The sequence below is a fragment of the Dufourea novaeangliae genome, unplaced genomic scaffold (genome assembly GCF_001272555.1).
Source record: "Dufourea novaeangliae isolate 0120121106 unplaced genomic scaffold, ASM127255v1 scaffold40, whole genome shotgun sequence".
NCBI lineage: Eukaryota > Metazoa > Arthropoda > Insecta > Hymenoptera > Halictidae > Dufourea > Dufourea novaeangliae.
This window is the reverse complement of record NW_015373924.1, coordinates 974982-1001119: the sequence shown is the minus strand read 5'-3', so window position 1 is coordinate 1001119 and position 26138 is coordinate 974982.

Here is a 26138-nt window from a genome sequence, read left to right as displayed (position 1 = left end):
TATTTTTCCTACATAGTTGCATAAGCCTGTCCCACTCGTTAACAGCTTGGTAAACATGTTCCTTGAAAACAATTAAATAGTTAATGTTTAAAGCTACTAATGAATAATATATATTTATAAGATACGAACATGAAACATAGTATTAATTTCCTTTCCTTATAATAGAAATCATGAACTCTTTTGTACAAAATCTAGATTGTTTACGATGACAATATCATGACAATATCACCCAAATTTCCTGAAATGGAATTGAAAAAAAAAGATCGTATTGTACGAACTCGACGATATACATATACGGAATATTACTATTTGTGAGCGTAAAGTAGTATAGCTGTGGTATTGAAAGATTGCCAATGTAACAGGTAGATGTACTTATCTTCTTCGTGAATTATCTTGTATGTTAGTATTGTAAGGAAACAAAAACATTGCTTATACAATAAGTACTTTGAAATCTTTTTATTAGTTTTGTGAATGCGCAGGTATACTGCATTCATGCAGTAGCACAATATGTGTATATTAATTATTAATCTCTCAGTTGTAGAGATTAATTTACAATGGGATTATTTTAAACAGGTAAATATAATAAATTAATATATTAATAATTGTAAATATAAAATATTAATGTTTCGTAGGAAATATGGAGGGTAGGTCCTCAGTACAAGACGACATTAAATAACTCGTAAATTATTTTGTATACGAAAACATGTTTCAAACAAAAATTGTATAGTCTCTAGGGAAACATAAAGTACTGCAAACGATTTGTTGTTGTTTTGCTATTTTATCGAAATATGAATATCACCGTCAGTTTTTCAAGCCGAATGTCTAGTATTTCTCCTGAAATCCGGATAAAGCAGCAAATTGTGCGTAAAAAAGTATTATACCGAATGGGGTCTAAAATTAATAATCACTGAGATCTTCTCAAATGAATCATTTGTCTTGCTATATTTTCTCTTACATTATACGAATTTATTTCATAGTTTCGTTGTATCTACAACGCAAAAAGGAATAGGAATAAAAAATGCTTCAAAGGAACTTTGAAATTTGAACTATGAAGCAGATACAGCTGAATCTCATAGAAAGTTACGCGAAAGAAAGTATTAAGGCCACTTCGAAGGTTATCAAGGGGTTAATGAAATATTTTTCCATCATCTCACGGTGATTAGCAGGAATGGAGTGAGTGAGGCCGAGGGCGTGAGGAGATGGAAACAAAGCTTCTTTGCAGCATACCGTTGATCGAAGTATGTTAGGCGCCATTGCAAAATTACGTTCTTCTTTCCGCTTTCCAGCGATATTAAGAATAACTCTGATATTAAAGCGGTTTTAGAGTAAATGCTCTGCCTTCGTTTTCGCGTGTTCCTCGTTATTTACGAGTTACGACCGCCAGTTTCACCGACTGTCAAGAATTCCACGATATTGCGCCGTAAACCTACGACGTCGTTGGCCATCCTGAATTCGAATTGAAACGTGCCTCATGTCGTCCTGTTCTTGTCAATTCATCTCCTGAACCGTGGGGTTATATGATGGGTGTAAAAGGGGAAAAATGGATCGTGGGAATGCGAATAAACGTCCTCGGAACAGTGGAATCGGGAAAGGTGACAATAAATAGGTGAGAACATGTAAGGAGGTCAGAAAAACAAAGCCTTATTTGAAGTGATGCTTATCACTCTACTCATCCTATATTTACAATTACGTAACTTAGAGTATTCTATCCGTTAAGTGAAGTTTCACTGAACTAACAAACACCAGGCAATAATGTTTATTACGTTCAATGAACTCCATGAGAAATTAAACGTGGCAAATATTAATAAACAGTTCGGTTATCGATTTATTCAACTAATACATGATCCTCCTGATAATTTGTTGCAATAAGAAGATAAACTACGGAATTAAAGTTTCTTAAAAGATAATTAGAGTTACTAAAGTTTTCTTTATTTTGTAGAGTGAAATTAAAGTTATTTGTTAAGATCTCCGAATTTTGTTAATTATACACTAACTGTGTCCACAAAAACTCTTCCTTTGGTTCACATAAAACCTTGTGACAGTCACAAGGAAATATTAAATCTAATAAGCACGATGTTAAAAGTGTGAAAGGAACAATTCATTAAAGAAACGCAGCTTTTGCCTGCTTGTGTTAATTACGTAGAATAATGTGATCCATGAACGACGAATATTGTTTGAAGTACGAATCCTCTTATTCTCGAAGAAAGATCAGTGTTCCCTTTTGACGGTGAGTGGTCGACATCACAGTTGAGAAATGTTCAAGGTAGTAGAACGACGAAGTTGTCTCGAAGTTTGAAACTGCATGGATCGAGCCGAGCTCTTTGGCAATCACATTGCCAATGGGAACTGCTCACAAAATTGTTTGACTCTCTAGAAATCTATTTTTTTATTGTTTAAGCTCTTCAAACCTTTATGGGTTTATTTAGCTTTACAAGTATACATGTGCAAATACATCATATTTTACATCTAAATGCATAGATTACAATCTTTGAGGAAAAAATGAATACAAATACAAGCTTCAATGTTGGGTTTCGCTATGAACATATTTATGTTTAGGAGTAATTAAAAGCCCAACTAAAGTAGGGAACTAATTAATTTAGGTCTCTTTAAATTATACAATTTGCATTGCCAGATTACATAATTTAAGGTTTCATTACTCTGTTTACATTTACATTTGCTCTCATTAACAATGCCTACCTGTGCTAGGAACGCGGCCAGGTTATAGTGATCCGCTCGCATTCTATTCATCGTAACAATTAAACTTCTGTCAAGTTTTTCATCAGCAAACCAGAGCACAGAAATTTCATTGAAAAATTTCTGAAAGAATTGTTTGCCTTTAAATAGACCTTGCTTTTTCATAATATCGATAGTACGTAATTTAACTTTTTTTTAAACTTCTCATATGAATCAGTGAAGGGAACTGTAGGAACGTTGAGGGTACTTAAAGGAGTAGTCTATTTGACTGCTCTGTCTGTGTCTTCATTTCCCATGGATTCCGAAATGCGATGGAACCTAAAACAATTTTATGAAACTGTTTTGTTTATTTTTAATTAACAGATTATATTTCTTTTAATTTTGGAAATGTATGAGTTGGTTTTAATGTCTGTTGTGGGAGACTTGTAAGGCCTGAAGGGAGCTAAGAGAATCTGATACAATAAGTAAACTGATTTTAATGTTCGAGAGTGATATTTAGAGTGTCGTTCAAAGCAATACATTCTGCGGTAATATAGATGCGATAGGATTAATAGAACGTGTTACTTTTACCCTAATTTCAGGGCAGATGCACGCCGAATCGATACAATTAGACCCTAACACTTTACTATCATCAGTGAACATTGCGTAACAGACTTTGTTTCCATATACTTCATCAAGAAAGTTCAGAGCATTATTTGTAAATTTTATTTTTTGATGAACGTCAACTTTGATTCTCCTAATAGGATATTAAGTGGAGTGGTTGTACGGTAACCTAACGCAAGCCTAACCGCAGCATTTTGAATTCTTTCCTACTTTTCAGTAAAGACTTTTTGTGAGGCCTGGATCAGACCTCCACCACGTAGATATCACGAAGATATTTGATTATATTAAGAGCTTTGGAGCTTTTTTTAACGACAAGGTTAATGTGCAGTTTCAACGAAAGTCTGTTGTCAAAGACAATCCCTAGAAAGCGAGCGGATTCACTTGAAACTATACTATAATTATGGAATTTAATTTGGGCAGTGCCAGGCAATGTTTTTTATTGTGAAAATGAATTAATTTAGTTTTATGCAGCGTGAGAACTAACCGTAGTTTATAGAGGTTTTTACTGATTATATTAATAACGTTGACTATTGTGCTCTGGGCTCTTTTAACGGATATGAATTTCATATATATTGCGAGATCATCGGAAAATTGTGATATGTAAACTTTCCGAGGTATATTTTTCATTACGTTGGAAACATATAGTACGTAAAGTAAGGGGCTTAGCACTCCTCCCTGTGACACTCCCTTGAAAACCAATCTAGGCACTGTCAAGAGTTTTCTGAAAAAAATTAACTTTTCATGGTTTAGGAGTTTGATGAAAAAATTGTGATTTCTAGAATAACCGGGAACTGCCAGTCTCTTTAATAAGACATCACTGTCAACATTATCGAACGCACCTTGTACATCAAGGAAGGCCACTAACACTTCTTTTTCTCAGTAAAGGCTTCCTCAACTTTGAGGGTCAAATTTAGTAAATTATTCATACAGGATTATCCCTTCGTGAAGCACTGTTCGCTTGGAGGAATAAGTGATTTATATTTGGCCCATCATTGCATTCTGTCCTTAACCATGGACTCAACGAGTTTACATACGCAAGACGTCAAAGAGATGGGACGCTGAACGTTACCTTCAGTTTTATTAATAAGATGGACAACAATTGTATAACAATTGTCCTGTCCACGAGTATCCATGAAATTAATCCGCACATGATCCTAACCCAGACCGCGAGAAATGTTCACACACTGCGCGATTAATTACACCCGCGAGCGGTTCCTCCGTTGGGTTTAACACTCTATACGTTACACAAAACTAACACTTAAAATAATTAATTTATAACTATTTAACACTAATTTTTAACCTACACTAAATAATTTATAACATTTATTTATACTCATTTTGAACGTGCAATAATTAATGAAACCTGCTATATTTAATAAAACTTGCAATAACTACTAAAACCTACAATATTTAATAAAACCTGCAATAATTAATAAAACCTACAATATTTAATAAAACCTGCAATAATTAATAAAACCTACAATGAATAAGAAAACCTACAATAATTAATACAGTCGACAATAGTTAATAAAACCTGCAATAATTAATAAAACCTACAATAATTAATTTGCACAATTTATCACGACGACGTACGCTACACTACTAAATAATCACTACGTAATCGCTAAATAAACTCAACTTAGTTTTTCCGAACATGAACTCTATTTGCTCGTAGAATGCAAAGGGCACCGTTTGGAAGAGACAACTGATATTATTAAACTAATCATCCCTCGTTAGGATCGATGTGGCGTAGTAGGTCGATCTCCACTCTTTCATGGTCAGTACTTTCTGGGAAGGAAAAGCTGCATGGGGAAGTGTCTTGGAGGTCGCGTTTCTTTTCGTATATTCTTAGAGCAACATCTGTATTTTCTTCTCATACACCACGCGGGTCTACTTCGCCACGATGCCGAGGGTGTGCGAGAATGGACATTATAAAACTGTCTCTTGTCTTCTGCAGGGCGACCACCCGCGGATTGCCTATAACGTGTTACTGCCATCGACGAAGACCTTGCCTATTGTGTTCTCGGCTGTCCCTCTTGACATTAACTTGTAAAAAGAACTTTCAACGATTCCATGCTGGAAATGGTTCATATTACACCGAATGTATGTGTTTAACAATTTTTTTTATTTTATTTTATATAGTTCCTTCATGCATCGCAATACAGGTGCGGCAAATTTCATCTTAGGTTCATTCTAATATTATTATACGCTTTGTATGATCCATGTTAGTTGCATATTATTTTTTTGCGGATACAAGAACTTCAAACACTTGGAGTAAGATCGAAGTGGTAATAAAATGTGCAATGCACATAAATACAGTAAGTCAATATTCGATATTTCAGGAATAAACAGCGGCGTATCCGTTTCAGATAGCAAGCCGCCACCGTCTGTCGACCGTAAGTGGCTGGTCTCATTTATACCTGAATGACTTTTATTTAGGGGGTGACTGGTGTAGACGAGCTTGTTCTCCGTCGCAGGGTGCCGAACGATGTATTTAAACAAGTGCATGCGTTAATTGCTTATCGTTCGAAGCTTCGCTCGATAGGATAATATCTTTATTCCTGAAATATTGAGTATTGACTTACTGTATATTTTACGTGCATTGCACATTTTATTACCACTTCGATCTTACTCCAACTGATTGAAGTTCTTGTATCCGCAAAAAAATAACATGCAATTAACATGGACCATACAAAACGTATAATGATATTAGAATGAAACTACATAAAATAAAATAAAGAAAATTGTTAAACACATACATTCGGTGTAATATGAACCGTTCCTAACATGGAGTTCGCATTCGACGTTGAAAGTTCTTTTTACAAGTTAATGTCAAGAGAGTCAGCCGAGAACACAATAGGCAAGGTCTTCGTCGATGGCAGTAACACGTTACAGGCAATCCGCGGATGGTCGCCCTGCAGAAGACAAGAGACAGTTTTATAATGTCCAGACACGCACACCCTCGGCATCGTGACCAAGTGGCCCCGAGGTCCCGAGTGGTGTATGAGAAAAAAATACAGATGTTGCTCTAAGAATATACGAAAAGAAACGCGACCTCCAAGACACTTTCCCATGCAGCTTTTCCTTCCCAAGAAGTATTGACCATGAAAGAGTGGAGATCGACCTATTACGCCACATCGATCCTAACGAGGGAGGATCAGTTTAATAATATCAGTTGTCTCTTTCGAACGGTGCCCTTTGCATTCTACGAATAAATAGAGTTCATGTTCGGAAAACTAAGTTTTAGTTTATTTAGCGATTAAGTAGTGATTATTTAGTAGTGCCGCGTACGTCGTCGTGATAAATAGTGCAAATTAAGTATTGTAGGTTTTATTAATTATTATAGGTTTTATTAACTATTGTAGATTTGATTAATTATTGTAGGTTTTATTATGTATTGTAGGTTTTATTAATTATTGCTGGTTTTATTAATGATTGCATGTTTAAAATAAGTATATATAGATGTTATAAATTAATTAGTGTAGGTTAAAAATTAGTGTTAAATAGTTATAAATTAATTATTTTGAGTGTTAGTTTTGTGTAACGTGTAGAGTGTTAAACCGAACGGAGGAACCGCTCGCGGGTGTAATTAATCGCGCAGTGTGTGAACATTTCTCGCGGTCTGGGTTAGGATCATGTGCGGATTAATTTCCTGGATATTCGTGGACAGGACAATTGTTATACGTGACAACTAGAGGGGGCATTAACCTTCTCTACTCGATAATATTCGTAAGAAGATATATACATTTCTTGCGAATTTTATCGAGTAATCAGAGTTATTGCGATACAAGTGGATTCGATTCAAATACCGCGGACACAAGTTATCGTCATCTTCTACGGGGTAACTAGACAGCTGTTATACCGACTTTTCCTGCACGTCGTTGAGTCTTTAAAGTGACTGTACGCCTCTGTTGAGCCGTGATCCGCTGACACTCTGTGCGCGCGGATTGTCATTATTTGGGTCAATTTTTAAACGCTTATAACTAGGACACGAAGCAATTTTCGCAATTTCGTTATTTTTGATTTTCGTCTTATTTTGCCTCAAAGAATCACCGCATGAATTTTTTCCCACTAGTAGTCGAACACCCTGTATACAGCCTCCTTTACTTATTTTTGATATAGATGATAGTCACAGTGGTACACGCACATTATCAGATGGAATCCCAGGGTGTTCTAGATATCTAGAGACGTAATAAAGAAACGGGTCTTATTAGAAAATATCCGTTACTGGAGAATTGCCTTTTTATCAAGCCACCCAAGATAAATCCACAAATAAAAACAGTTGTGCAGCCACCGGTTATAAACCCAGGTGCACGTATACTATTGAAACAAGAAAGAATCGCAGATTGTCGTGCTGCTAATACAAGAGCACTTACCTTGACCGTGAAAGGAGGAAGAGATCTAGGAAATATACCGATTATAGAATGTTTAAGCAATTCTGTTAAACTTTTAGCAGATATACAACGTGTTGAATCTATGATTAACCATACAATTATATGATTAAACGGACTTACCTGTAAGTGAAGTTATATCATAATTGTATGGAGCGCCTCTTCTGAAGTATCAGTCCCACCACAAAAAAATTTTTTTTCCCCATCTCAAGGACTAACCTTGAGCCCCTCGAAAAAATGTTACGACGTGGCTTTAAAGAAATGAAAGCGTCGCGGAAACGAGCGGGAAACGACGCGGTGGCGAGCGAGTAGTCGTGTCTTTCTTTAGTAGTGTAAAAAAATGTGTCATCATCGGCAGGAGTTGGGGGTACTACATGTTGATTACTTCGGAAGAGACGCTCCATACAATTATGATAGGACTTCACTTACAGGTAAATTTGTTTAATCATATAATTCTCTTCTATATTTGTACCAGTCAGTTCGGTTGTCTTTAACTTGAATGAGTGTTTTTTATAGAAGTGCCTTTCTGTGTCATAAATAATTGAAGGGGGAAAGTGTCAATCAGAACACAGGTTTTCATTTCTCACTGCAAAATTATTTTGTCAGAAATATTAATAGTCGAAAATATGAAATCGAGATTAGATCTATTGTTCCTGTACATATTTATGTGCGTATAAGAATTTTCGTTGTACAGAAAGAGGTCATGGGTTTCTATGGAATTATTTACTGTGAAACCGTTGGAATCGGTATAATAACAATTCCAAATTTTATTACGAGCATTCAAATCACCCATGTAAATTCAATTAGAGTTTGTTGAGACGTTCTTAAATATGAGATCCCATTTATCTTGTGTAAGAGATTGATCCAGGGTTCCGTAGTAAGCTATAAGGTCAATCATTCGGAGATGTAAGATTCTTAATTTCGCGGTAAGCTATACACGTGCGTATGAGCATAAAAATACCTCCGCCTCTGGAGTGAGTTCTGTCCTTCCTAAGAGTGAGAAAGCCTGGGAAGCTTCTAAAGATGCTGTCCGGAACTAACCAAGTTTCGACACAGACAAAGATATCGTCCTCTTTTAGAATGGCCTGAATTTCTTCTGCACGCTGTCTTACCTTCTTATGTTCCAAAACATGAGCTTTCATGAGATGGGTTCCATACTTTTGTTTTCTTCCGTAATGAAAGATATTTAAGATAACTCAAAATCATCCATTGAGTTGAGGCCTGTAGTAGAGATAATTCTGATAATGCGGCTTTTTAGCTTCCTACTGGAGAGACGAGAACTGACCCTAGACAACATGTTGACAAAAGTAGGTAAGTCTTTAGTGTAATTTATAGCTAAAGAGTGGACGTCGTGCCGTCTGTAGCTTGAGACGAAGAATTCAGTGATATTATTCATATCAAGAGGGAGACTGTGAAAATTTTCCATGATGTAGTCTTTAGCGGGTACGAAAAGCGTTGCGATTTCGTTAGCAGATGTTCCTGTATTTGGTTGTTTCTTCTGTTTCTTGGCCAATTTCTTGACACGGATATGTTTTTTATTTTTATTAGTTCGATCTTTGTTTACACTGACTTTTAACTGTCAATTTATTTCGAAAACTAAGGGTCTAAGAGAAAATCGAACCATAGCAAACGATAGAGCAGACCTTTCTGCTGAGGAAGGTGTTGAAGAAAGTTGCAAAATCTATTTTGTTTTAAATAGAGAAGCGAAATAGTTCAGCAAAACAGGTGGTGGCAGTGGTACTCAATGATGGCGGACGCCTTGCCTGCGTGCGTGTAGTGATGGGAAACCAAGTCGGTTCAAGCAGACCAAGTCAGATGACGTCACGGGGCCTCGGCGCGGGGCGATGGTATCCAATCCCTATAAGCCTCCGACGACCGATGCGACGCTCGGATTACAATGTAACACACAGAACGAATTACACATAAATAAAAATTGAATTTTCACTCCGTTCAGTGTACTTTCTTAAAATTGTTATGAATAAATTTAGGAGATTCTCCCGATGAAAATAAGTTCAAACACGACATGAATTAGAGTATCTTTAAGAAGATGCAATTTGTATCGCGACATAACGTATGAATAAAAATTGTTTTCGCTGCATTTCTCTATTCAGAGACAGGCAAAAATATTGAAAAACATGACACACGTTGCAAATACTGGAGCACCTATTATAGAATTTTCCTCAATTTTTCGGTTGAAAATTCTAGGTGGTGTTATAAGCCAGGGCTAAGCGGCTGTGAAAGCGGAGGAATGGCGAGTTTCGTTTTTGAATGTGTTATGTAGACGAACCTCAGTCTATTTCATCCCAGGGAGCCACTAAGATTGTTAGTATGGGCCACGTAACTTTAAGAATTCGGTACACTTCGAGCGGTAGAAGTGTGCCTTTGTGGGTTCGCTTTCAGCTGGGAATTTAGATATTATTCTACAGTTGAAATGAGCAACACTGAATTATAAATATATAAATGTATATAAAGTATATTCAAGTAAGTATAGGTTTTACAAATGTTAATGTGAGTTGTGGTCACGGAAGCTAATTCCAACGTTTTCGGGTTTCACGCACTGAAAAATGCACGGGCCTGTTGTACAGAGTATAGCTTACTTTTTAAAAATGCTTGAAAGGGACTTTAATACCCGATCTCACTAACTAGACTTTTGGTATGAGTATGACCCGCTGATGAGCTGTAAGCGTCTCTTTTTATTCCCCGAAATTCGAGTCTAAAAGTAGTGGGGGACAAGCCTGTTCTTAAACGCAATCAGTTTTCCAAGATAATCTGTCCACGCCGTAACGCCATATTGCGCGGCGCGTGTACCGCTTCCGTTACGCTGAGTGGTAGTCAAGGCGACCGCCGCCATTGAATACCACTGTAGCCGACGCGTGTTTTGCTGAACTATTTCGCTTCTCTATTTAAAACAAAACAGATTTTGTAACTTTCCTCAACACCTCCCTCAGCAGAAATTTTTGTGTGTAGTCGGCTATAATGTAACCATTGGTCGGCGAGAGCATCGCAGGCGGGCCACGCAATCGAGTCGAGTGGAAACAGAAGCTTTCTCTCTGTTTGTCAAACGTTTGTCCTTTTCTACGTTCGAAATACTACAAAGGCGAGTTGCCGAGACTCGAGCTTCGGGCAAAAAACGTATTCACGTAAGTTAAAAGTGTTTCGCGTAGTCCACGATTATTGTCCCGGCGCGGACCCGAGTTCGGGACAATAATCGCGACGTCCCTGTAGTCGCTCTATGTATTCGGAATACGCAGAATGCGTTGTTAGACATAGGTTCCGTGTGCGCGCTGGCCTCGAAACAAAAGAGGTTCGACAGGGACGTTTTTGGCGACGCGTTCGCCGACTACGAGGCAGTCCTTAGCAATGTACAGTCGCGAGCGTTTGGTGTGTGTGTAGATGTCTAAATATACATACCCTTCGCTTAGGTAAAAACGTGCATCCTTCTTTCGACCTCACACCCTTAGTCTACTACATCTAAAATGTAGAATAAATTACAAGTGACCATAAATTCCGACAGTAGCATCTTTATGATATCAGTAATTATAAACTAAGGAATTTGAAATCCGTCAGTTTGGGGGGTTTATTTGTACTAATGTTCAGAAATGTATTATCACAGATATGGCTCACCAATATGAATTTTAAATTAATATTTCAATACACATATGCACATTAATTGTACCTTAATATAACAGAATTATTCATTTATACTTACACTTAATTTTACATTTAAGAGAAAAATAAAATAACAATTATTGCAATAGTTCTATACTTGGTTCCACCAGAGTCTGTAACTGTTTCGCTGTTCACTGTACTATTCACCGCATTCATATACACAGTGAAACACTAATATGAATGCATAGCATAATAGTGTATTTCATGATTACATGTCGTTAATGATTTAGAAACTATTCACCCGTTATACACGCTTTGAATGGTTCGCTGGCGTTTTACTTTTCCGTAGGGGGCACGCGGCGTGAAAATACAGCCAATTAGAGATAACCTGCGCAAAACGAACGAAAACTCGTCCGATAGCAGTTATAGATTCTGGTGGAACCAAGTATAGACATATTTTTTCATTGGGATAAAACTTTATGTAACCTATTTCTCACAAGATTTATGTTTTTAACTTATTTTGAATGAAGAATCATCTCCTCTCCAGATGTACCACGGTTTTGTATGCATTCTGTTTATTTAATTACACAAGATCACATATAAATACGTAATACACAAATTCATTGAACCGTAAATATATTCGAGACATGCAAAATTAATTTTCTCTGAAATAGATCCTACGAGTAGAATGTTTTATTCTTCCCTTTCGTATTAACCTTTGTTCATAGAATCATTTACTTTTCGGGTACGGAACTGATTTCGGGTCGTATTCTATACCTTATTCGCATTGCAATCTGTCCCGTTCACAACTGCGGCTGTATCAAGCACAGATTAAGGCACGCTGAGTGAAATTTCTAACGTGGTCGATTCCGAGAATCAACGATGTCTTTCAACAAGGCGAACGTAATTCGATCAAAGTGGTTTTTACTCTTTTAGGAGAATGGGTCGTGAGCATACCAAGCGAAGGCATTTCTAATGAGACTCCAATGTTCTCCGCCCTTCGTCTTCCCTACCCACCGTTGCTTCCCTTACCCTTCATCTAAAAAACGGTGACAAACCTCGAAACTTTTTCCACCGTGAACAAACACGTGAATAAATCGAGGCGAGACGCCGCCTGATTCTGGGTTTATATTCAAAGTTTCGCGGCGTATACCTATCGTCGTTCGCGTTTCTTCCTCTACTTTCTTCCACCCCCTTTTTTTTTATTTCTAATGTACTATCCGCGCACACATCTGTCCGTGCACGTATGCCTGTGAAACCGGTGAAACGATCTATATCGTGTCACGGGTTATAGCACTCGCCAAAAGTTTATGTACATATGTAGACACGTGTATACATATAGACGCGCAACCAGCTTTATGTCTCTAACCCGAAAGTACGCTATCGCGGCAGTAGATTGTTCGAAAAATTCGAGTTTACACAACGATGTTTGTTTTCTGCAACTACTGTTTTAGGCATTTTGTTTATCACCGTGATGCAAAAGCATTTCGAACGGAACTTGTTTCGCGTACACCCGCTTAAATGTTTACAGAAGAGATAAGGGAACTACACCTTATTATATTCTGCAAGTATTACATTCGGAGTATAAAATTAAGTAATTTCTTAGGTACATCCTTATTGTATTTTACATACTTTTCTTTTTATTACTGACTGTTTTCAGCAGTGTTAATAAATATCGTGTATGGTACATTAAGGGGTCATGCTCAGTCAGGAGCCCGAAAAAAGAGTGTTCTTTGGGAATTTTTTTCTCGAAAATTATAAGACTCTTTTCAAAAAATGTGTTTGTGCTTCAAAGATTGCAGTTTATAGATTATAAGATAATTTTTTTATTTAAAAATATTTATTAGTACATAAATGGTGAGTGATCTCCCGGATGTCTCTTCACAAAAAGTGGTCTGCCATGATCACTGTAACTTCGTAACGGTTCATCTGAAATTAAAAATTCAGTAAGATTTATGTAATGGAAAAACCAATCTTGTCCTTGAACGTGGGGTTTTTCGAAATATTGATTAGGAACAAAATAGCGGACGTTTTCCTGAAAAAGTGCGATTTTCACCTAAAAAATCACTCGTTTTTGGTCAATTTAAAAAAAAGTATGGAACGAACAAAAGAATCCTTCGTTCAAGGACAAGTTTTTCTGATTTGAAATAAGGCCCAAAGGGCTTCATGTAAATCGACACAGTAGTTTTCGAGAAATATTGAATACCGATTTGAAAAATGTAGTTTCGAGAAAAACGCGTTTAAAGTTTCAAGTCAAGCTTACACTTATATAAAATGTTCATTTTTTAACGCCTGTAACTCAGTCATTTTTAATTGGATTGCCTTGAAACTTGCACAGAATATTTTCGAGATGTTGTACTTAAAGAAAATGTAGAAAGTGAAAAATCGATTTTTTGAAAATTTTTGACTGAGCATGACCCCTTAATGGAAGATCATCTGGATACGTTTCTCTCTTTACACATATGTCATTAAACTTATTGTTACTCGTGTATTCCAGAAGACTTATAAATACGAGGATAGATACAATGTATGACTGGAATGGATACAAGGTTGGATATATGACTATAAACAGAACTTACAATTAATTACTGAAAATCAAATATGGGCGTATTTAGAAAAAATTGTATTATATATTAGGACCATAGGTATTAACAATAGATTCCTAATTCGGGTTAGGAATAAACTGTTCTTCGTAAGTTGTAAGACAGAAGTGGCTCGACCGTCATGATTTTGTAAATCGTTTATTACCAAAAATTTATAAACGTGTACAGTATACAAAGTAATGAACTTAAACGAAGCTTTCGTAACCAGAAATTTACTCGAATAGAATTGTACAAGGGATCAAAGGATTCCTGGAAACTCTGTCGATCACTATAGATTCGAGGCTGTGTGGCTATGTGTATGATGAACTGACAGCATTACATTGGGATATGTACGATTACTTGGTACGTATGTATGTATATAGATACCGAAGAGCCACGTCGCTCCGGGAATTGCCATGGTAATTAAATTATAAATGGTCGTGGCCTGCGGTCGGAAATAATTCGACGCGGCAGCTTTCTGCTACAATTCGCCATAGTTTCCGCGGAGGTCGGCTGACCGCGTTTCCCGAAACCTCTCCTCCTGCTCCTGCTTCATCTCCAGCTCGTAACAAGAGCGGTGAGGCGGTGAAGGGAACACGGCGGGAAAACGGGAGCTAGCACGCGTTGCGGTCTAACCCTCCGCGCCTGGTCAGGACATATAATAATACGGTCAATTTTGAATCGAGTTTGGTTGGACGATGCCTCCTTTCTCTCCTCTTTCCCCGCGTCCCAATACCCCATCGCTTCCACCCTCGACCTTCCCGGCGCACTCGTAAGCCCCCCTACCTGCAGGGTTGCCCAACGATTTTGCGAGGCTCGCTTAACCGCCAACAATTTGAGCCTGTGAATAATTCTTGGCGCTCCAATCTAACTGCGAACAAATTAGACCGAATTAGCCGAGATTTGGTACGTGCTTCCAAACCGCTCCGCAACTACCGTCTCCCCTTCGTCCGCCAAATCAAGCAGAACCGCCAACACACACCCCCCTCCCCCTCCCCGTTCGTCCTACCCCTTCCACTTTGTAACCAGCCTTTGAAGCCGCTACTGTCGCATTATTTTCATCGTGAGCCGTGATTTTGTATACCGAAACCCTGTACGTCTGAAATGCGTGAGTGCGAGTGACGGGCTTAAACAATGCAACCGACGCAATAACAGCGCGGGATTTAATAAGGCCACGCTTGTAAACGAATAAGTCTGGCTTGTTGCTGCTGTCGGTATAATTTTAATGCGCGTGTAATACCAGCTGAGCGGCACGTGCAGGCGCTAATTCTTCCGGCCTCGCCGTCGATTAATGCTAGAGATAATTGCACAGATGTTTGAGACCTTCGCGACTATAGTCTGATTGCATTTTTGTCGGGATAATGAATCAGAGTGGCCCCGATGGGAAAAATTGCATGCACCGTGCGAACAACATTTTTCAAGAAAAATGCACGTGAAATATCCGAAGCAAATTATCAGAATTTTTTGGGGAATATTATTAGGTTCCACCATATAAAATTCTTAGATATTCTATTAGTTAATAATCAATCACTATCACTGAATGAACGCTTACTTGTGGCACTGGATATGGCATACTCGGACCATTTTTATTATGTTTCGTATTTTAAAACAATAGAACGGTGAGGGAGGCGACTCTCGGGGGGGAGGGTGGAAAACAAAGAGTAGAAGAAATAGAAACTCTCATGAGGAACTTTTTATCCAACTCTCATCGATTATTTACTGGTTTACGGCAATTCATCATGAAAATCGTAAAGTACTTTGAATTCTCCATATGAAAATTTCTAAAAAATGAAGTTAGTGTACTGCAAGCTTTTATACTACAATTTCTACTTATTTGTTCACGAATGATTAAATGAGTGTTGTAATTAATGAATAATTAAAACGGGTATTCATACTTAGACTATCCGTTCCACTTCATTTTACAGTAGGTATGGAAATAAATCAGGTTGTAGGTATTGAAGCGATAATATAAACCAAAGTCGTAAAAGCGGATTTATTAGTCACAGGTTATTCCATTTCTGTGTCTCATATGTTCCTCTCGTGGCCTGAATTCTGAATTATAATTTACGCAAATGTTGTATAAAGTGGGTAGAAATTGTAATTTGGAAAACTATTCATTATTAATTACAAATATTCCATCATTAACTGAATATCCATCACTGACAGTAATAATGGTTTTCTGAACAGCAACAATCACGTATAAAATGTGGTTAAATTGCTATATGTTGTTTTGATTCGATACCTTTTATAAAGTAAGTTCTCTACAAACCGATCAATTTAACAAGAATATTAATATTCATATAAGAACGTTACAAAAATTACATACAAGGAATGCAAACACTATATTCCAAAATGAGCTAGAAAAACTTCATTTGAAGTTGAAATAAAACCATTGTCTAGACTTTATTTTGGTACATAAAGGTCAGAATTCATGCAAGCTTAGATGGTTTCAAAGACATTGGACGTTGTGGTTTTGAAAAATTCTACAAGAAAAATTGATTTCATAAAATTACACTTCCAAATTTTATAGCCTACTTTCGACGTAAGAAGTGATATTTGTAGTTCTTTTGAAGGTGGACGCTTTTTTTTCAAAACAAAACTGCACAACTTTATCCCTTGGTATTAAAAGATAAGGGAATATGATGTCAAATCCGTTATGATTAGACGTGGACCGACTTTGTTGTCTGGATGGGATTGCTATTTGTGAATAAATAAACGTCTTTAGCTGGTGGTAACGTTACAGTAAACATGTGTTTAATACGTCTGTAGACTTTTGGACACCATTTTTCGCGTGACAAGTTGTTTGAGATTAAATTACTTCGGAGTTAAGTTTTTGATAAAATTAAGTTAGGCAAACGCAGCAGTTGCTAAATTATTTCGGCTCTGTAGCGCATTGGTGAAGGTAACATTCATAAACGTATCATGGCCATACCAGATCAGTTTTCATTGTTTCAGCTTTGTATTTCTATCCTTGTGTTGTTTCGACCCTCCGTCGCCGAGTTGATGTCATAGAAGTATAAAGGAATGCGAAGCGGGAAATGGGTTGGTTTCGGGGTTAATGTCGAGTCGTCAGTGATGAATGCTGGTAAACTTCGCACGAAATGTCGTTTATAAAGCAGTGCTACGCCGCACTACGGATGCTCGCACTTCATAACTTCCTTCCTAGTCCGGTCAAATTAGACAGAAATATAGGCAATCTGCGGAATAATTCCTATCAAGCTGCATTGTGATATGAACCTTCATTTCATTGTTTTAAACAATATGTCAAAAGTCCCCATCGATACGACCCCTGCTAAAAATTTTACAGACATTCAAAGGTAAAAAAAAAACAATGTCTCGCAAATATATCCTTACCTGTAAGCTCTGGGGCAAAAATAGTTATTATCAAATTTGTAGCCTAGGAAATTCTCTGGAAAAAAAGGTTCTCTTAAGTTTTTTTCGCAGGAGTAACTATTTTCAGGTATGACGGCTTATAAAGTTGCAACCTTCATGCTTCTGAGAAATAATGTACTCCTTTCAGCACCACCTCGGAGGTAGAGTGCCGAGTGTGTAACACGTGTTACTACGTATCATTTGAATTTGTAAGTAACCGTGTACATATATTTATAGTATATTATACATCATTAAACGATAAAATAAACTAACGAAACCGAGAAATTTTACCAATGCTTGTGTATATAACAAATTTGTTGGATTCAATGCTGCAAGTGATACTTAAATCGTTGATCGAGAATTTTTTTGGCATCGAGAAACAACATTTAATTTAATACTTGAGACATAGATTACATATACACAGAAACAATTTGATTGATGATCACAAACTTCGATTCACAACTGATATGTGTAATATCAATATTTCAAAGTTGTATTTCTTTATTTTTATTATAATTACAGTGACGAAACGTTTGGTAAGAAGCCTACAAAATATTCATATGTTTCAAAATAATTAACAATACATATGAATATAACTTCAGAAGCACAGAAGTACACGAATTAATCAATATGTTATAGGTAGGCAGTATTATGTGCACTTTTTCATGATCTTGATTTTTTTATTTCAATATTTTTAACCGGCCGCATACATATAACACAATTTCTTCTTCATCTAACAAGGGACGTCACTCAAGTGTAACACGCCGATTTTAATGGAATTTGGTACGGAAATAGTATTTTGAAAAATATTTACCACGTATCTTTTTGGAGCACTTACATTCCTATCTAGGAGGTGAAAATAGCCGTCTAAGTCGGGGGTGAAAAATACATTTTCCTTAATATTTCGCAAACTATTCGACATAGAAAAAATATTTACTAGCGAAAATTGTATGTTTTTTAATGATACGCACAACTACTTAAGTAGTTTTTCGAAATATGAATTTGTTTGTACAATATACCAGTAATTAACACAGTTTTGCACATTTTTCTTACTAGTAGTTAGCTGTTTGCACCTCCGTAGATACAAATGTCTGCAGCTAAAAAAAAGTACGTATGAAACATTTTTCAAAATGCTATTTCTGTAACAAATTTCATAAAAATCGGCGTGTTACACTTAAATGATCTACCGTGCAAGGCTTATATTAATTATACGACAATATTAATTACCTTTCAATTGAGAAACATTTGAATTTGAATAGGCGATATTAGGTGGGCTTACCCTACAATCGAAACCGTGATATTTAAACAGACGAGAAATAGGTTCGACTGCAACAAAGTTGCCCCCGCGCCCGTATTACTCACGGAAGCACGAGGCGCATGGAGCGCGATCCTGCTCATCGTTTCTCTTCTCTCTGCTTCTTCGCGCGCACCATGGCCTGTCGCTATCGAATATAAGTTTCAGCAGAGGTCGAGGTCGACGATACATCATCTTCTCGTGGAGACATAGATTCACGGTGTATGCATAATATTTGCCGAGCCGGCGGGAAAATTAGAAGTACCGTAAGCCGCTTTTCTTATCAAGTCTGGACTTTACGAGTGAAAGCGTCGGGTGGATGAAATGATTGGTAGCGCGGATAAGGATGTAACTAGAGTGCTGGCAATGTCAACTACTTCTTTCCTTTCCTTGTGACGCGATCTTAATATTTTCCGCAAATATCGTTGCGGAATTACAGTAGTGTCGCGTCTCGTGTACATTTCGGAGTTATTAATCCTGTGAAATATATACACCGCAATAATAGCGAAACAAAAGACAGAATTCTTTATCTTTGAAGTTGAAAAATAATGGAATAGTTAGAAATTATACAAACTCCACTTGAGAGACGCGTATAATTCTTATTCTTGTTAATATTAATCTGGTTATATCAAATGTTTGTCAGAAATGCTCGTTTGGTGGCAGAGATGGGCAAAATTTTTATCTAAATAAAAATTTTGATTAATGAATAAAAGATAAAAATATTTTATTGGTTGTTCGAAGCTTGCATAAAAAAAGTATCTTTATTCGACGAGCGTCGATTGAATAAATTTATTCGACGAGAATTATCCGACGAATAAAAGATACTTTCTTTATTCGGAGCGTATTATTCAAAGCGTCGGTGATATTTTCATCGTTTATTTGTATCTTTCATCCGAAGGCTTTGAATAAATCTTCCAATAACTTTGGCTAGCCAGCCAGCTTGAAAAACACGACGGCGAGCGTCGAGCGTCGAACGCCAAAGGCCAGCCACCGACAGTCGCCATACAATGTAAACAGACGTAGATGAGATACGGTATCACGCACGAATGAAAATGTTAACTTTTACAATTTTTAATATATATTAATAAAAGTGTCATGAATGAACTGAGGAGATTCTGCCGGTGGAAATGAGTCCGAATACGACATCATTCGGACTATTTTCTATAATATATCATTTTTATCTGCAATATTACGTATGAGTAAAAATTGTTCAATTACACTCGAATTTGGACGCATTTTTATCGCGAGAATCTCTTCAATTTATTCATGACACTTTCATGAATATATATCGAAAATTGTAAAAGTTTAAATTTTCATTCGTGCGTGATTCCTTATCTCATCTACGTCTGTTTACATGGTATGCCGATTGTCGGTTCACTGGCGTTTGACGTTCGACGGTCGACGCTCGTTAGCGCGATTTTTCGAGCTGGCTGGCTTGGCAAAGTTATTTGAAGATTTATTCAAAGCCTTCGGATAAAAGATACAAATAAAAGATGAAAATATCACCGACGCCACGAATAAAACGCCCCGAATAAAAAAAGTATCTTTTATTTGTCGGATAATTCTCGTCGAATAAATTTATTCAATCGACGCTCGTCGAATAAAGATACTTAATTTATTCAAGCTTCGAACAACGAATAAAGATAAAGTATCTTTTATTCGAACAGTTATTTAAATAATTTTTTATCTAGATAATACCCATCTCTGTTTTGTGGATAGCCGATTCACCCGCCGCCATTTTTTTTCACTGAACGCGGCGCACGTCGGAACGCTCACAAATGTCCGCGTATGTATGGGAATGTTTGCTATTCGTGCGCGTTTGGTGTCACCACTGAAGCGAATTCCCGTTTGCGAATGTCCACAACTATTTTACGAGACCGATGGATACCCAGTTCTTCCAGTTTGAAAAAGTATTGAAGTGATTCCGAGTTCAGATTTTTTTCCAGTTCTATTATCTTATAATTGTAATATTTTCATTATTATATTTCTTCGATATATGATTTTGTCTGAAATTTTATAATACAAATATTTATTTTAAAACATTCAATTTCTGAACTCAGCTAATTTAATTTGTAAAAGTAAGCGTCTTAGACTGTTCAAGTAATTTTCTATGGACGCAAACCTTAGCTGACTTGGTCACTAAATGATGAAACTACACACGTGTAATATATTACCAACTCGTAAGTTTGTACAGAGTCCTCGCGATTATTGACTCGTTGTTGATATGCGATTATTGTCCAGGCGTCATCCCCACCACTGGGAGGGGAGGAGGCCGTGGAACTCAGCAATGGCATACGTGAGAAGCGTTTCGCCTGATCCACGAGTATAGTCCCTGCGCGGATCCGAGTTCGGGACGATAATCGAGAAGACTCTATATTCGGTTTAAGAACCAAGTTGCAGCGAAATCGAATGGTTTCCTCGATATCGGCTCATAGAAATTAACAGCGACGTTATATAGTATTAACGTTTGCGTGAACTATAAGGGTTCCGAATTGAATAATCGAATAACAATAAATTTGCATTTGCGCTGTTGTGGGCTGCTGCTGACACCAGGATGCGTGTATACATTCACTACCGTATCCAGATATATGAATAGCAGTCCAGCGTTGTTTCATAATCACGACACAAATCGCTTCCAACCGCAACCTCACTTTCCCTTACAAGCGAATGGCGGATGTAATACGCGTCCGTATTCACATCCTGAAAATTGAATCATACATGTGGGTTGGATTATATATAAATCTATGTAACGTTGCGTCCTATGAAATATAGCTCTTCATGGTTGGTGATGAATCGTTGAATAGTACTGGCATCAGAAGTACAGAATTATTTTACTAAATATTCGAATCACTTTACATAGAATTAAAATATATTCTACAAGTATATTATTTAAATGTAGGTAACTATTTAAATGGAATTTGCGAAATTGACAGCTTTTCTCGGTAAAAATTCAAGCACTCTGTCGACGTACATATTTCACGTGTTCAGTATATATGTATATCCATAGGATATCCTTTTTAACTAGAAACAGTGGAATAGCTCTTAAAAAACGAAAGGTACGAAAAATGCTGTTACAAAGGTTATGCGATATAAAGAGAGACATTATGTGGTTTGAACAATCTTTTGCTGGTATAGCAATGGGAGAGATTTCAAGGTTTAGTTAATTTTGTTTTTTAAACGGAATACTATATATTTTTTTATACATAATATGATAGCGTTTGTTGAGACAAGTTCAACGATGTGCCACATATGGTCATTGAGTGCAAGTAGTAGGGGGTCGCAAATTCGGGAGATGTTAAATAGTCAAATCAGTGCGCATCGCGGGTCTATTTCTACTGACTCACTCAGTATATTATATGGAGTGTTCAGATGTCAATCAGTGTCACTCTATCCTTTAAAATGACTTATGCCGTGTAAATACACTATCACTGTTTATTTTATACACAAACAGTTTCATATACAGTATGTATCCTATGTACATGAATCATTTTGTATGTGTTAATAGCACATATTACTTTTTACAATCCATTTTCTAAACAACTTAGGCTATTTAGTGACAACTTAAGCTACTTGTGACTTAGGCTACGGTTACAGTGGATGCGTATTCGGATGACTAGTCCGTCGTCCGTATACAGCAAGTGATGGGTCTCGGTTAGGTATGATATATAGATGAGTCCCACACTACCCCCGCCCCACTCCTCCCACATTGGAGGATGGCGGGGGTGTGCGTAAATGCATTCCCTCACGTAAATAAAAAAAAAAAATGGGTTATGGTTGCCCCGACGACCATACTCCTTTAGCTAATTTTATTAGGTAGGGATGGGACGATCCTAGTGACTCTCCGCCCCCCGCGCGAGTACTTCCCCTGCCGCCATGTGGTCCGGGCCTAAACAAGTTGGTCGGGAAGGAAAACTGGGGGAAGCAAGCTCCCCGGGTAATGCCCACCGCAGTCCTATTGCAGGGCTGTGCGAAATCTTCCGGCTCATAAGCCACTGATGGGCCTTGGGGGGGGAGGATCGAAACTCCCTCCTCCCGGGAGAAAACGAGCCAATCTAATCTAATCTAGGTATGGGTTAGGGCCTAAAACAGTTGGGCGGGTTGGAAAGTCGGGGAGATAACACCCCCGGGTAACGCCCACGGTAGTTCCAATCGCGGGACTATGTGATAGTTAACGACACAATAAGTCAAGGTTGGGCCTTGGAGGGGAGTACCGAAGCTCCTCCCTCCCGGGAGAAATGTTCAAACTAAACTAAACTAGGTATGCTAGCTCGCTCGAGCTCTCGTGTCGATACGCACGACCGAATCAAAGGCGTCTAAATCCATGGGAGCGGTTATACTGCACGCGTTTCGGTCGTCCGATGTCGCACGCGTTCGTCGTATACGAACGTCAAAACGCACAGGAAATTGCCGACACATCACTTAATCCGTTATATTTTAGTTATTTTTCAACATAGGGCTCTGATTTAACGCTCATTATAAAGCTAAAGGAATCGTCCAGCGTGTGCAGATGCCGAGTCATACTCCGCGTTGCATTGGTGGCACGTAGCCGTCGCCTCCGCCCCGATCTTGCACAGATGCTCACCGAAATAACAGTGCTCGGTGAGCACCTGTGTGAGGCGGTATGTCAGCCTACCATGGCCGCGGTCCATCCATGCATCCAGGCATGGAAAGACCGCCCCGACTGCCCTCTTGCGGGCGGCGCATCTCAACTCGAGCTGCATCCGCCACGCATCGCGGGCCATCCGTCGGGAGCGAGCGAGGTAACCCATACCTAGTTTAATTTAGTTTAGACAATTCTCCCGAGAGAGGGGAGTGTCGATACTCCACTCCAAGGCCCAGCTTTGACTTATTGTGTCTTTATCTATCCCGTAGTCCCGCAATTAGGACTACCGTGGGCGTTACCCGGAGGTAATATGTCTCCGCCTTTCCAACTCGCCCAACTTTTTTAGGGCCGGGCCGCATAAAGGTGGGAAAGTACTCGTACAGGGTAGAGTCACTAGGATCGTCCCATCTTTACCTAATAAATTAGTTAAAGGAGTTTGAACGTCGGGGCAACCGATCCTTCGTTTCCTAAGTCAGTACCAGGTCACTCTTTGCTTCACCGACACACCGAGTCTGTACAAGGGTGGTAATCATCGTATGTACCGTCATCATTGAGAGAGAGCTGTGTCGCCTATTTCAACCCCCTATCGTTACCTACCTACGTCCTGAGTATTTCAGGAACCCCCACTCCTCTGTTTACCCTTTGTCAAATTACCACCCCCTACTCAAGGTCAAGGAGGGAGTCCCGGGACTCCAATAGCGATACATGGGGAGTCCGTTCTAGGCGACCTCAAGAAGGGACGTGGTCGGGTTGGTCGATCACCCCCCCTGGGAGCCGCAATGGACCATAAATGAATCTATCACCAATTGAATTTAGTCTAATTAAAAGCTGGGTTGTGATTTTAGAGTGGTGGAAACGAAGTAGAGTAGATCGCGTATACCCTCTCCCTAGTGTTTTCAAGGAACGCGACTAGCCCATCGGACTTTACCGAAATTACTCCAAGGAGTAAACATCAGCTACATCAGGGACTACCGCCTGCGTTCTGGGTCAAATATTATACCCCTCCCTAAGGTTGATGCCCTCTCTCTCCGACGTACCACAGATTGCTACAGCGTCTGCCATGCGCCTCCATGATCCGTCGCCATTTGTGGTCCAGGATCATGGCTTTTACCGGCACATGCCCGTTAAGACGAGGCCTGTTTTAATAGTGCTTTACTGATACGTCCGGTGCTACGTCTACTGTGGACTGCCTTTCGAAATACGATGATTACGGAGCTCGTTGGGCCGATATCTCGCAAAGTGATGCTCTTCATCCTTTCGAGACTCGGGTTGCCAGTATACGCTCCGCTGATCGGTACCGCATCCGGGCCCCATCGCGTATATATCTACTCAATTGCACGATCAGGCCTCCGAAGAGTACCAACCTATACCCCCCCCCCCCCCCCCCCCCCCCCCCCCGTCCCTCAGGCCCGAATGAGCGATCCTGCCATTTGTCTGCTTGTTCCTCTCCCTGGTTGGAACTCTTGTTTTGATCCTTCCAGTTTGATATGTGACCACGCATCCTTAACCGTTGTCCTTCATGTCCAATTAGTTATTCGAAGTAAACACTGTTTTGCTGCTAATATAGGTGCGTTCGATGTACCTCCTCCTATGCCAGTCAACAGTGTTCAGCTTCGAGTCGTTTACTTTACCTGAGGATTGTGAAAAACTATTAAAAGCGATAACCCATACCTAACCAAGACCCATCACTATAGGAGGTAACGTATGCAACTTCTAGGTGTTAGCTTGTTTCTAATAGAAATATATAGGAAATGTGCATTAGTTTATAATGAAATACACGATAGAGTATAAACACAGTTTCTTTATTACATGGAAAACTACGGAGCACGACTGTATGGTTTGGAAGCCAACACGAAAGTAAGGAGCGAAAAGAAAGTCACACGAAAAAGGACCTCTGTTGGGTCCACTTGAGGAAAACTAAAAATAGATGCGACCGTCGTTTTATTGCTCAGGCCCTTTTCCGAAGGAAGACTGAAAGCCTTCGATCTCTGACCTGAGGACCGTTAACTAAATGACACTGTTTATATTCTTCGACACTCGGCTTATTTTTGTCACCAGATATTCCAACATGCACTTTATAAATATAGTGTACCACGTCCATTTCCAATTGAGTGCGTATCTTTAGAGTCAATAGTTTTTATTACCTGTTAATTAAAAGAAACTAATAATTTGAACAAGAATACCGAGGTAACCGAGTAATAGCACCTTATCATCTCAATAATACATAGAAATTAGTATGTTCCGTTTTGCATTACCTAAAAAAGTGTGTAATCGAGAATATCATATGTGAAGAGTGTGTAACATTATTTTACGTTATACATATACATGCAACAATAGAGACTTCATAATAAAATAATTACAGTAGTATATTTAGCAAGGAACGTTAAAGGATTGTATTGCTTTTAAAATAAGTAAGAAACAACGTAACAATAAATCGATAATATTCATCTAATATAAGTAGTTAGTATGCAATTTAATAAGTATTACCTAATACGTAAGTTCCACATTTCAATACACACTAACTCATGTACTATTGACACACTAATTATAAATAACAGACTAATAAATGTTGCAGCAATCACTTATAATTAAATAATCTTCATTAGATATTTCATATCTTACAGTACATGAAAACAAAAATCAGCCTTAAATTAAACTTTGTAACACACTGTTCACGAAATAAACTTGGCACAATACTTTGCCTTTATACGTACTCACAGAATATACTATTTATCAGAGTTTACCTAGAAAGTTTCGGAACACTCTTTATCTACCAAAGCCGTCCCGAATGCCGGCATTAAATAAATTCAACAGAATATTCGTTCCCCTTCTCCCCATCATTTAACCATTTTTTTAACGGAAACATCGCATCTGCATCCCAAAGACGAATACTGTTCCCGTGGATTATAAATATCGAATAGTATCTACGTCTTGCGCGTAGTAAAAATTTGAGTTGCAGCCACCCTGTCACCTTCGCGATACAGTCCGTA